Source organism: Pan paniscus, chromosome 4 (genome assembly GCF_029289425.2).
Source record: "Pan paniscus chromosome 4, NHGRI_mPanPan1-v2.0_pri, whole genome shotgun sequence".
NCBI lineage: Eukaryota > Metazoa > Chordata > Mammalia > Primates > Hominidae > Pan > Pan paniscus.
In genome coordinates this window covers 66,589,774-66,604,142 of record NC_073253.2, presented here as the reverse complement: position 1 = coordinate 66,604,142, position 14,369 = coordinate 66,589,774, and positions in this window count along the sequence as shown.

Here is a 14,369-nt window from a genome sequence, read left to right as displayed (position 1 = left end):
CAAACTATACTACAAGGCTACACTAACCAAAACAGCATGGTACTGGTACCAAAACAGAGATATAGATCAATGGAACAGAACAGAGCCCTCAGAAATAACGCCGCATATCTACAACTATCTGATCTTTGACAAACCTGAGAAAAACAAGCAATGGAGAAAGGATTCCCTATTTAATAAATGGTGCTGGGAAAACTGGCTAGCCATATGTAGAAAGCTGAAACTGGATCCCTTCCTTACACCTTATACAAAAATCAATTCAAGATGGATTAAAGACTTACATATTAGACCTAAAACCATAAAAACCCTAGAAGAAAACTTAGGCATTACCATTCAGGACATAGGCATGGGCAAGGACTTCATGTCTAAAACACCAAAAGCAATGGCAACAAAAGACAAAATTGACAAATGGGATCTAATTAAACTAAAGAGCTTCTGCACAGCAAAAGAAACTACCATCAGAGTGAACAGGCAACCTACAAAATGGGAGAAAATTTTTGCAACCTACTCATCTGACAAAGGGCTAATATCCAGAATCTACAATGAACTCAAACAAATTTACAAGAGAAAAACAAACAACCCCATCAAAAAGTGGGCAAAGGACATGAACAGACACTTCTCAAAAGAAGACATTTATGCAGCCAAAAAACACATGAAAAAATGCTCATCATCACTGGCCATCAGAGACATGCAAATCAAAACCACAATGAGATACCATCTCACACCAGTTAGAATGGCGATCAGTAAAAAGTCAGGAAACAACAGGTGCTGGAGAGGATGTGGAGATATAGGAACACTTTTACACTGTTGGTGGGACTGTAAACTAGTTCAACCATTGTGGAAGTCAGTGTGGCGATTCCTCAGGGATCTAGAACTAGAAATGCCATTTTACCCAGCCATCCCATTACTGGGTATATACCCAAAGGACTATAAATCATGCTGCTATAAAGACACATGCACACGTATGTTTATTGTGGCATTATTCACAATAGCAAAGCCTTGGAACCAACCCAAATGTCCAACAATGATAGACTGGATTAAGAAAATGTGGCACATATACACCATGGAATACTATGCAGCCATAAAAAATGATGAGTTCATGTCCTTTGCAGGGACATGGATGAAATTGGAAATCATCATTCTCAGTAAACTATCGCAAGAACAAAAAACCAAACACCGCATATTCTCACTCATAGGTGGGAATTGAACAATGGGATCACATGGACACAGGAAGGGGAATATCACACTCTGGGGACCGTTGTGGGGTGGGGGCAGGGGGAAGGGATAGCATTGGGAGATATACCTAATGGTAGATGACGAGTTAATGGGTGCAGCGCACCAGCATGGCACATGTATACATATGTAACTAACCTGCACAATGTGCACATGTACCCTAAAACTTAAAGTATAATAAAAAAATAAAATAAATTAAAAAAAGTTATGTTTACACTAAACTATAGTCAACTAAGTGTGCAATAGCATTATGTCTTTAAAAATGTACATACCTTAATTAAAAATACTTAAATTGCTACAAAATGCAATTATCAGAGCCATAAATGAGTCATATATATATGTAGTTTTTTGCTGGTGGAGGGTCTTGCCTTGATGTTAATGGCTCCTGACTGGTCAGGGTAGTGGTGGCTGAAGATTGAGGTGACTGTGACAATTTCTTAAAATAAGACAACAGTGAAGTTTGCTGCATTGATGGACTCTTCCTTTTATGAAAGATTTCCCTGTAGTATGTGATGCTGTGTAATAGCATTTTACTCTCATAGAACCTGTTTTCAAATTGGTGTCTCAAACCCTGCTGCTTCTTCATCAACGAAGTTTACTCTAAATCCTTTGTTGTCATTTCAACAGTGTTTACAGCATCTTCACCAGGAGTAGATTCCATCTCACTTTCTTTGCTCATCCATAAGAAGCAGCTCCTCATATGTTAAAGTTTGATCATGATATTGCAGCAATTCAGTCTCATCTTCAGGCTCCACTTCTAACTCTAGTTCTCTTGCTATTTCCATCACATCTGCAGTTACTTCCTCCATTCTGCCTTGAACCCCTCAAAGTCATCCTTTAGGGTTAGAATCAACTTCTTCCAAACTCCTGTTAATATTGATATTTTGACCTCTTCTCATGAATCATGAATGTCCTTAATGGTATCTAGAATGGTGAATCCTTCCCAGAAGCTTTTCAATTGACTTTGCCCAGATCCATCAGAGAAATTACTATCTATGGTAGCTATGGTCTTACAAAATGTGTTTCTGAAATAATAAGATTTGGAAGTCAAAATTACTTCCTGACTCATGGGCTGCAGAATGACTCTTGTGTTAGCAGGCATGAAATAACATTAATCTGCTTGCACATCTCCAGCAGAGCCCTTGGATAAGTAGGTGCATTGTCAATAAGCAGTAATAGTTTGAAAGAAATCTATTTTTCTGAGCAGTAGTTTTCAACAGTGGGCTTAAAATATTCAGTAAACCATGCTATAAACAGATGCACTGTCATCCAGGTTCTGCGGTTTCATTTCTAGAGCACAGGAAGAGTAGGTTTAGCATAATTCTTAAGGGCTCTAGAATTTTCAGAATGGTAAATGAGCATTGGCATAAACTTTAAGTCACCACCTGCATTAGCCCCTCACAAGAGAGTCAGCCTGTCCTTTGACACTTTGAAACCAGACATTGATTTCTCCTCTCTAGTTACAAAATTCCTGGATGTCATCTTCTTCCAGTAGAAGGCTGTTGCATTTATATTGAAAATCTTTTGTTTAGCGCGATCACCTCCTTCAATTATCTTAGCTAAATCTTCTGGATAACTTGCTGCACTTTCTACAACAGCACTTGATGCTTTACCTTGCACTTTTATGTTACAGAGATGGCTTCTTTCCTTAAACTTCATGAGCCAATCTCTGCTAGCTTTCTACTTTTCTTCTGTAGCTGCTTCCTCACCTCTCTCAGCCTTCAGAGAATTGAAGAGAGTTAAGCCTTGCTCTGGATTAGGTTTGGCTTAATGAAAGGTTGTGGCTGGTTTGATCGTCTCTCCAGGCCACTCAAGTTTTCTCCATATCAGCCATAAGCCTGTTTCACTTTCTTATCATTCACGTGTTCACTGGAGTAGCACTTTTAATTTTTTTCAAGAACTTTTCCTTTGCATTTACAACTTGGTTAACTGGCACAAAAAGCATAGCTTTCAGCCTGTCTTGGCCTTCAAGATGCCTTCCTCACTTAGCTTAATCATTTCTATCTCTTTACTTAATGTGAGAGATATGCAACTCTTCCTTTTACTTGAAAACTTAAGAGGCCATTATAGGGTTATTAATTGTCCTAATTTTAATATTATTGTGTCTTAGGTAATAGGGAGGGCCTGAGGAGAAGGCAAGAGATTGGGGAATGGCTGGTTGATGGAGCAGTCAGAACACACAGAACATTTATCAATCCCAAAATGATTACAATAGTAACATTAAAATCACTGATCACAGATCACCATAACAAATATAAAAATAATATAAAAGTCTGAAATATTATGTGAATTACCAAAATGTGACACAAAGACATAAAGTGAGCACATGCTGTTGGAAAAATGATGCTGACAGACTTGCTGAATGCAGGGTTGCTACAAACTTTCAATTTGTAAAAAAGCACAATATCTGCAAAATGCCTTAAAGCACAATAAAATGACTTATGCTTGTTTATCATCAGTTTCCTGGTGACATGGTATTTCTCTCCTGTTTTTTTCCCATAGCCACGGCCCTATTATGCTCCTGTTCCTCTTTCTATAAGGATGCTAATTATAATAGCTAACATTTGTTTAACACTGATTAAGTACCAACCACTGTCCTAAAGACTTTCAATATACTAACTTATTAATTACAGCAGAACAATCCTTTGAGTAGCTATCCCATTTTATAGATGTGGAAGCTCAGGGCCCAATTAATTAAGTAGGTGGTGGCATCAGGATTTGAATCTGGACTGTCTGGCTCCACTCTGAACCACAACACTTTGCTGTCATAGAACTGATTTGCCAACTAACATTTAGAAAACAACTTCTTAGTAAGTTGAAACTATTTGTAATTTTTGAACTCTTTGTGATACTAAACAAAGAAGCAAAGAAATATAGTAATTGTACCAATTTGACATTTGCTTAACTCCATGCATGTGTTTGGTAGAGTCAATTTTTCAGAAAGATTTTTTCACCCTTTACAAATACAGAATCAGTTGTTTTGGTGTGGTGCCATGAGAAGGATCATGTGCTTCACTCCCAGGGTCTGTAGTACTCCTTTTTATGGGCAGGCTGCTCTTGAGTAGTTTTCCCTGTCTTTCTTCCCTCTCTTTTCCTTTCTCTCTCTCCCTCTCTCTCTCTCTTCTTCTCCCTCTCTTTTTCATGGTATAGCTGTAGTCCTTATTATCTACCTAAGCATACATATCCACATAACAAGCTACAAATTATTCAACTAGAAAACCATATTGTGGTTCGGTGTTAACTATTACTCTTTCCTTATTCAAAAATTATGAAGCTTGTAGTCTAGCCTGGTTTGGGCAGAATTTCTGTCCTCCTTTTACTTCTAGTGCTCCTCTTTTTATTGTCTGGGTTCTTCATCATCTTCTGACTCTTTTCTCTGTTCCATTCTGGCCCATGTTTCCTATACAGGTTGTTCCTTTATGGTAGAGCTGATAGGCAGAAAATTTTCTTTCTGTCTGCTGTTGCTCACAGTTTAGATTCCTCTTTTCTTTTTACTACTCCAATAATTCTGCTAAACCATATTCTAGTTCCTTTGTATCACCCAGAGTTGGTCTTTCTGATATGCTTGATTATCTAAAAAAAAATTAAAATAAAATATAAAAATTACTGATTATTAGAGACAGCACAGCTGAAGCTGGATAATAATCTAGGAATACTAAGCATATAGTTTTTGAATTTTAATTGTTTTACTCTAAATTGCATAAAATTTCAAAGTTTTTTTAAAAAAACAAGAGTACTTAACATTAATCTAATATTAGCTTATCTTCTCTAACTAAAAGTTATTTTCTTCCCTTTACCAATCAAAGCCCTCTAATGGGTACTTTTGCTCACATTCTGTTTGCTCCTTAAACACTTTTTTTGTTGGTCCCTACCTTAATTATTTAACTGAAATCACTTTGGAAAATAAACAATAACCTCATCACCAAATACATATCTCAAATGCATTTTCTTGCACATTTCTGTAACATTTGACACCACTGACAAGACTATTCTGGGCATCTCCTCTCTAGGCTACTAATTCTTTAATTAATACAGTCTATGATAACATGAACTCTTTTGACACTTCTTTTTCTTACATTGAACTTAACTAAAACCCTTCATCTTTTTCTACACATGCTGCTGATGTGAATCCACTTCTCTCCCATTTACACATGTAGTTTTTTTTTTTTAACTTGACTCATTTGAGCCCATTTTCTATCCTCTGAGATCAGGTTTCTGATTCTGTTTCATCCAATGTGTTGACTGTTCCTTCTAATTTTGTGTCACCTGCAAATACAGCATCAATTTTCTCACTGGATTCACTGAGGGAAAAAAGATGTCATCATTTTGTAGGGCTTAGGCTAAAACTGGGCAACATGCATTCCAAACTCTTCTCCAAGGCTGACTCTGATCTGTTAATCTGGGTACTTTAGGTAGAAACAACAGTGTATATTGAACTCATATTTCTTCACTTTTTGTCCAGAAAAATATCTTAGAAGCTTTGTCAAATATCTTCTAAAAGCACACAAAAATAGGAAACTGACTAACGTAATAAATACACAAACCCAGAAATGAGTTAGTTCTGGTAGGACTTGTTTTCTATGGACTAATTCTGATCCATACTCAACATGGTTCCCTTTAAAAATTCTCATAGTCTAAGATTTTAATAATTTGTTCTGGAATGTAGCTGAAGATGATTAACAGTCCAGTCCATCATTTGCACTATCCACTTCTTGCTATTTTTGGTCAGGAATATATTTGTAACACTTGTAACACTTTTCTAGTTTGTCTTGATTCTTTAAAGATGGCTGACTACAGATTCCGTCAGCTCAAAGCATGCTCTGGAATTATGCTTGGAAATAGCATGTGAAAGTTTTATTTGAACGCAATTTAGAGGAGTTATGAGGTCCTTTGTAAGGGTCTTTTTTCCATCTAAGTTTCACTCTCTTTTACAGGAAACAGAGGAAAATGGGATTTGAGATCAACTTTCTCTCTGCTACTTATTATGACATCATCTACCATACTCCAAAGATGTGCACATCTCCTGCTCTCATTTTTCGCTAAATATGATTTTAAGGGCGAAGTTTATCGTTTTTTCCCACAGCCTTGAGCTCCCTTTGTGCTTTTGCTTTTTTTGATATTATTCTTAAGCCTCTTTGCCACTTTTTTATATGGTTCTTGGTTATTAATCCTTTTGTCATCATTGTTCACTTCATCTTAAGGTTTGAGATACTAGAAATGCTGCATACTGTCTCTCTTGCATAAAACATATGTAAGTTTTTTTTTAAATTAGAGTAAAAACCTAAAAACATCTTCAATGCAATTTGAATGCAGAATTCTTTTAGTTTTTATGATTTTCCTCAAATCTTTTATAGTTGTTTCACTCCAACCTGATTTGACAATAGTACTTAAACTTATATTTTATTGGTTGATGTATTATTTAATTAAATTGTGTAATTAATATTGTGTGACTGCAAGTAAATCTTGCATGAACATGTTTGGAAACAAAACCCAGTTGCCTCTTGTTAAGCATACAATTAGCTGGTAGCAACAGAAGTCCACGAGCATTTTAGAGTAGCCTACTAGCCCAAAGCATTCAGTATACAGTGGGAATTAATCAATATATTTTACAGATGCAATGAAGAGCTTCAGTTAATGTGGTGAGTTGGTTAAGTGGAGGCTGGCTAAAAGAGTTTCTGCTGTATAATAAGATGTGCTTCTTGATCTTCAATAAATTGCAAAATAGTAGCCAATTCTATCTGAATTGATTAATTCTACTATACACTATACACTATCATAATACCTGTAATACTTTATTTCCCTAACATCTAAATCTACTAAACTGTGAACTTCTTGAGGGCAGGTGTTGTCCTCAATAGATGGTTTGGTGAATATATTTTTAAAACATAGCACGAGAAATGAAAACGAAAAGGGAGAGAGCAAAGGGTGGGCTGATACAGAACAATAAATTTCAAAAACAATTCTGCAATATTGGTACCATAAAATTTATCACTTAAATGCTATCTGATAACTCATAGTCCCTGGTAGTGGGAAGGCCAATAGGGGTTGGAAATAGAAAGCAAGCTAGTTCTCAATATCTGCAAATTCAAAACAATAACAACTTTTGAATGCAAATTTTAGCCCTGTCTATAACGTTTCATTGAACACATCTCATTCTGTTTTAGAACAATGAAAAAATGGTATTGTATTGGGCTTTGTTAATACAAAGTAAATAGTGATTCCCATGAGAAACTATTCTGTAATTATTCTGTTTTTTCACTAGATGGTGCTTGTGAGCCAATGAGAAGAAAAATATTTGAGTTTATGGTTTATTCACTTAAGGGGAAATGAGAAATTTGTGAATTAAATAGAAAAAGACAATGAAAAATTAGAACACTTTAAGACAGACCTTTATAGTTAAGTTAAACTACTTGGAGAAAACCTCATATTACTTTCTGGTAACAATGTTAAACTCTTGGAAGAAAAAAATACTCATTCTCATTAAGACGATTACAATCACCAAATTCTGAAAGTTTTGTGGGCTGACTGTACAATCCTAATGAATTAAAAGATTTTCTTTACTCTCCTTAAAATACATCATTACCTTTGGTTGGGGGCAAAATCATTTAAATTGTTACCATGATGAGATTATAGCTTCATTACCTAATGTTATCTTGTGAAATGGGTTGTTGTCTAGATTTCTAATGCTGTCTGATAGGCAATATTCCTTTACTTTTATTCAGGGACATCAAAGAGTAGAGGTTAAAAGGAAAGTCTCTGGAGTCATACTACCTGGGTTTAAACCCCAGATCTGCCACTTACTAGCTGTGTAATCTTGGCAGTTCACCTCCCTAACCTTCCTTTCCCTCATCTTACAAAATGCAGTTGTCATAATTTCTACCTCATAAGATTGTTGTGAGTTAATACATGTAAAAGACTTAGAACTGTGCTTGGCACATTAGTAGGTATTTAAAAAATGTTAGTGATCATAACATTTTTCATGTTTCACTTACAGTGAAAACTGATTTATTGAAACTCACAAAACAATCAGTGGTAATACTAATTTAATTTTGTGCTTCTTTCCTTCCTTTCTTTTATTCTAGTATTCTAACCTATTATTATTCTCCCTCTAGATATGAAACTGACTTATATTTTACTAAGTGTATCTTTCATTAGAAGCAATCATGTTCTAATCGTGGACTTTGGGATAGCTTAACTTCAGCATTCCAGGAAGAAAGGGGTTTGTTTTCACATTATAATTTCTGGGACTGAGCTACTGCAGTGACCACTAGGAAACTTCTGCCAGTGGAACAACTTCTCCTCCTCCCTCTCCCCCTCCCTCTCTCTTCTTCTTCTTCCTTCTTCTTCTTCTTCTTCTTCCTTCTTCTTCTTCTTCTTCTTCTTCTTCTTCTTCTTCTTCTTCTTCTTCTTCTTCTTCTTCTTCCTCTTCTTTTCTTCTTTCTTCCTCTTCTTCTTCTTTCTTCTTCTTCTTCCTTTTTTATTGAGACACAGTCTTGCTCTGTCTTCTAATCTGGAATGCAGTGGAGTAATCATAGCTCACCGTAACCTCAAACTCCTAGGCTCCAGCGATCCTCCTGCATCAGCCTCCTGAATAGCTAGGACTACAGGCACGAGCCACTATGCCTAGCTAATTTTTAAATCTTTTTGTAGAGATGGGGTCTCACTATGTTGACCAATTCCTGGCATCAAGCAATTCTCCTGCCTCAGCCTCCCAAAGTATTGGGATTACAGGCATGAGCCACTGTACCTGGCACTGAGTGGAACTTCTGTTGCTGACAGATTTCTGACAATGGTTGATCAGTAGCACAGCAGAGAAAGAAAAATATAAGAGGAACAGATTATTCAAAAGAAATGTCCTTTCTTCTAAAAGTGGTGGTGGTAATATGGGTGTGAGAAAGAACACAGAAGGACAAACATTTGAATAGATATATCAAAACTAAACAAATGTTATGTTTACATTGGGGAAGAATTATGAACACATTCATCAGTCAGTTTTTTTATAGTTCTATTTTTAGTGTATATGAACCCCTGCACTCCAATTCACAGTTATCGACATGTGATATGATTGAGAAGACCTGTGTTCTTTCCTCTCAAATATAGGAGATGATATATGAAAATTAAATAAATGATTTTTTTCATGGACACCAAAGGCAGCCAGCATATACCAAAGGCTTACTCTGTGCTTGGTGTGGAGATAGGAATTCTACCTGAATTATCACAGTTAATCCTCACTACAGCTCCACAGTGTAGCTAGTATTAGCATCCCCGTTCTAGAGTTGAGGAAATTGGGGTCTGGAGAGTTTAATAACTTTTCCTCAAAGACGCAGTCAGTGAATGGTGGAGCTAATACTGAAACCCATTTCTGCCTCACTCCAGACCCAGCATTTAGTTGTTCTTTTCAGATGTCAGTTCAAACAAAAACATTGAGTTGATTCTGGAAGTATAGGCAGTGCCTTAAACGACACATTTCTTAATTGGTCTTTCCTGTTGAGACATTAACTTGTCAACTAGGGTATTATCCTTCATTGGTTCCCTGCATACCTCGATAAAGAATCAAATTGTCCTTCATAATTTGAAGATGATACCATCGCATATGAGCCTGTGGCTGAGAAAAACCAGCCTCTGACAAGCAATTCTTTCCACGTCTATATACATGCAGATTGCTCTTTGGTTTGTGGCTCAACCCTTGCTTCTGTATTTTGTTCTGCCAAAGCGTGGTTAGCTGAAGCTTAGTTTGAAGAAAGCTATACTGTCATGGATCCTATATATTCACCAGGGCATCCTCTGTTCTTGTCCTTAGCCATTTCTAGCTTTGTCACCTACTGGATTGCAGAATCTTCAGAGATCTTTTGGCCTCACAGGATTTATATGGGAGAAATGTTTAGTGTGATATGGTCCATTTTTAATACATGCCTGGTTCATTAGACATGAGTTGTATGAATCACTCTTTCAAGACTAGTGACTGAGTGAACTGCTGGCTTTCATGGTTGGTTATTGGGTCTTGCGATTTACTGTTCTCAGGTCTGAGTTGATTTTTCATGGGACAGGAGATGGTGCCTATGTGTTAGAGTTACAGGGGAGTTTGGTCACTCATGCTTCCTGTTTTATAAACTTATCTTTGGTCAGATGCTTGACTCCCCTTTCAGGGCCCACCAGTTTGTAATTCTTATCTAATCATCCTATGACCAATTGTGTAAGTAGAAGAGTAAGTGGTGGCTGGGATTAGGGGGTGCAGTCAATGACAAGCAGGTCATGATGTCTTAGCACTCACCATAGCAGAAAGCAGCTGCAGTAAGCTCATCTCCTGTGCACAGCATCATTCCTCCTCCTCCTCCTCCCACCACTTTTTCCTTCTCCTTACTTCGTCCTCCTCCTCCTCCTCTTTCTGCATAACATTTATTCACTGTATACTATAAGTTAGGGTTTTACAACTTCAGAACTGTTAATATTTTGGTCCAGAAATTCTTTGTGTGAAGGACGTCCTGTGGATGATAGGATATTAAGAACATCCTTGACTTTTACCTACTAGATAACAGTAGCAGCCTCCCCACCTCCCCAGTCATGATAATAAAAAATGTCTCCAGATGTTACTAAAAGTCCCTTGGGGGCAAAATTACCCCCTGGTTGAGAATCACTGGTCTAAGGGAATTATATGATTTAATCTTCATAATAAATCTATGAAATAAGTAGAAGCAGTTACTATTTCCAATTTTACAGGTAGAGAAATGGAGGTATATAATGTTTAGGAATTTGTCCAGGATCATACAAAGAGTAATTTCCGAAGCAGAGATAATAGCGCAAATCTAACTTCAGAACTGGATATGTTACCTATATGCCATACTCACTACTACTACATGGATGTTGGGTTCTCTGATTTATCTAGGAACTGTATCTTCTCATAATCTACTGTTCAAATTGAAATTATGTCATTCCAGACTTTAACTAGTTTAAATTACTAAATGGATGACATTTTTTATGATTCTACATCTTTGCAATTCCTTTGGTGTAGATTAACTTTGCTCCCTCTCTCCATCTAGGGAAAGCAAATTAATCCTTACAGTCCGAGAAATATTGTCACTTCTTCTATGATACTAGACCTGGCCACCACTCATGTACCTACCCACTCCCATTCCAACAAGTTGCCACAGTATTTTGTATTTATAGGTAGAACATGGATATAACAGTAAGTGAGCTTGAAAAACACATACTATATCAGGTTAGAGATTTTGAAAATTACTTTAAAGAGACCAAATAGGTCCCTGGTTTAAAAGATGCCTGGATATCCTCTTCATCCTACTTAGATCTTGACCCTGTACCTGGTCACACATCTGTATGGACACACTGTAGTGTCTAGATAGTAGTACTAATATGAACATCCTCCTTCCCTCACTTGCGCGGAACTGTGGTACTCTGTGCCTGGCCACACTGCCTTGGGAAGGTCTTCCTCTTCCTGCCTGGGCTTTTGTGTTTCATGGTCCATCCCTTATATCCCTTATTCATCTTGTATAGACCACTCCGTGGTTGGACTCCTCATGTCAGACTATCCTATTGCATGAATATCCTTCTCACCATATTTGGGCTCTGATACTCCATGCTGAATTTCTCTCCCACACTGATCCCCTCTTAACCCTGCTTGGACTGTGATTCTTATCCTGGACCACCCTTCTCTATGGATGCCCTCCTCACCCCACTCTGCCTCCCCTCAATAAAGCTCTGAATCTTCATGCTCTATATAAGAGACAATAGTTCAGGGGAGAGGTTGGGACTGAAGAGTGTGAAAGTATAGATGGAATTTATAGACGAGCTCACCTAGGAGAGAGCAGAAGAGGTCTTAGTACTTCTACGTTTATAGTTTTAGAAGAGAAGGAAAAAACAGCGAAGGAGACTGAATAAGCAGCCCCTGAGGTAGAAAAAGAACTGAGAGAGTGGTGCCTCATAAGCCAAGGGAGGAAAGCGTTTTAAGAAGAAAATGTTATTGACTCAGTAGAGAGAAAAATTCGTGATGGTGGAAGAGAGTAGGAGTAACGGCAGAAGCAATGCCCTTGACTAAATGAGAGCAGATGGGAACCATTTACAAGTGGAGGAGTTGGCCCCCAATAGGATCTTGGGTGGTTCACCATTTTGAACTGGTAGGATGGCAGGATATATAGAGTGGCAGTTGTGGTGGGGAAAACAGGATGTAGAAGTTACTCTTCTGAAGGGTTCTATTTTTTGGTGAAATTGGAACAAAGGCCCGAGCTGAGAGCAAGGAGGTAGAAGAGGTGTTTATTGTTTGAAGTGAGATGTGTGAAATAGATTTTTAGGAGAGTAGGACAGTAGGGAAGTGAGAATTGCCAGGCAGTATCAAGAGCATTTTTTTATTTTAATTTTTTTTTTTAGCTTACTAGAAATAAGTGTAAAGTGAGATCTGTTGCATGGTGGTTTGCTTTTCTCCAACAACATTGAGTTGTTCAGGCTATGCACAGGGTAGACAGACAGTTGCATTTAAGTAGAATTGGAGTCTCACCCAGAATTTATGAAAGGAGCAAGGAAATTGAGAGCATATGTAAAAAAGCGAATTTAATGATGAGTCTTGGAATTGAAGTTGGGTAATGAAGGAAAAGAAGACAGGAGTAGGGTGAGAGACAGTGTAAAAGTGATAGAGTCTGTAGACTGGAGGTCCTGTATTGGTCAAAAAATTGTTGATAGGGTATTGGATGGGGTGCATAAGAATCACTTGAGATGTTGATTGGAGAAGGGAATGGTGGAAAATTAAGATAATGGAGGTGTTGCAATGATTCGTTATGCTATTCCTCTTGCTTGGAAAGCCTCCTCAATCCCTTTCATTTGGTAGTGCTTACTTATCCTTTTGGATTTAGCCTCTCCTGTCCTCTCTTACTTTGGTTTACATGCTGTTTTTATATGCTCCTAGTATGATTAGTGTGTACATTTATTACAGCAACTTTCACAGTTTCTTATAAAATTTTAATGTATTTATTTGTTTTCCTAGCTTTATTTATTTTTGTTTTGAGAGACAGACTTTTGTCTAATTTATCTTTAGGTTCCCAATGATCAGCATAGTGCCTGACATGTATTAGGTGTTTAATAACTTTTTGGTGAAAAAAGTGAATGAATGACAACAGCCTAATTGAATTCATAACAACCTAAATCTACAGAGTTGGGGACTATGGATTATGAGACTCATTTTGTTTATCTTCCTTCTTTGTGGATCTTCCTAGTTCAGACATATTTGAAACTTACATCTTTGGGTGTCTGTCCTTAGGATAATCAGGACTTGCCTTTTCTCTTTTGTCCAGGACTTGCCTTTGCTTGATGGGGAGACTAGCCTATTTCTCAGTCATCTGACCCTCAAGCAAGATGTCAGAGCTTATCAAAGATCTGGGCTTCTTGATTTCAAGTCTCATGTCTCTCTCATTGTGCTGTTTAGTATTGCTTGCTTCATGTAAGTTTAATATGATACCTAGAGGTAAAGATATCTTGAGTTTATGCAGAATCTTTAAACAAAAGTCTCATTTTAAATTTTACTAAATCTCACAACTCTGTGAAGTATGAAGAGATAGAAATGGACACTCCCATTCTACAAGTGAAGAGATAATTGCACAAAATAGTTGAGCTACCAACTCAAGGACATACAATAAGAGTTCATATTATGTTAAAACTAATCTCTTCTTTGGCTGTTAGTACTACGTCTTACACATAGGAGTTACTCAATAAATGTTTCTTTTAGATAATGATATTTAATGATGATGAGAAGCCAAATAAAAGGATTTTTAGTTCTAAATTTTTTTATTGATGCTTAATATTTGTAGATATTTATGGGGTATAAGTGATATTTTGTTAATATGTATGGAATACACATGCATGGAATGGGTAACAATCAAATCAGTGTATTTAAGGTATTCATCACCTCAAGTATTTATCATTTCTATGTGTTGGGAATATTTCAAGTCCTCTCTTCTAGCTATTTTTAATTTTTTTAATTTTAATTTTTATGGGTAAGCATATATTTATGTGGAGCATATGAGAAGTTTTGATATAGACAGCGGCTGCTTATGGGGGAGCCTGCCCTAGGGATCTTGCTAATGCGTGGCATATCCACTACTGTGGGTGAAGGGGTTGCTCTCAGTAGCTTTCATTTT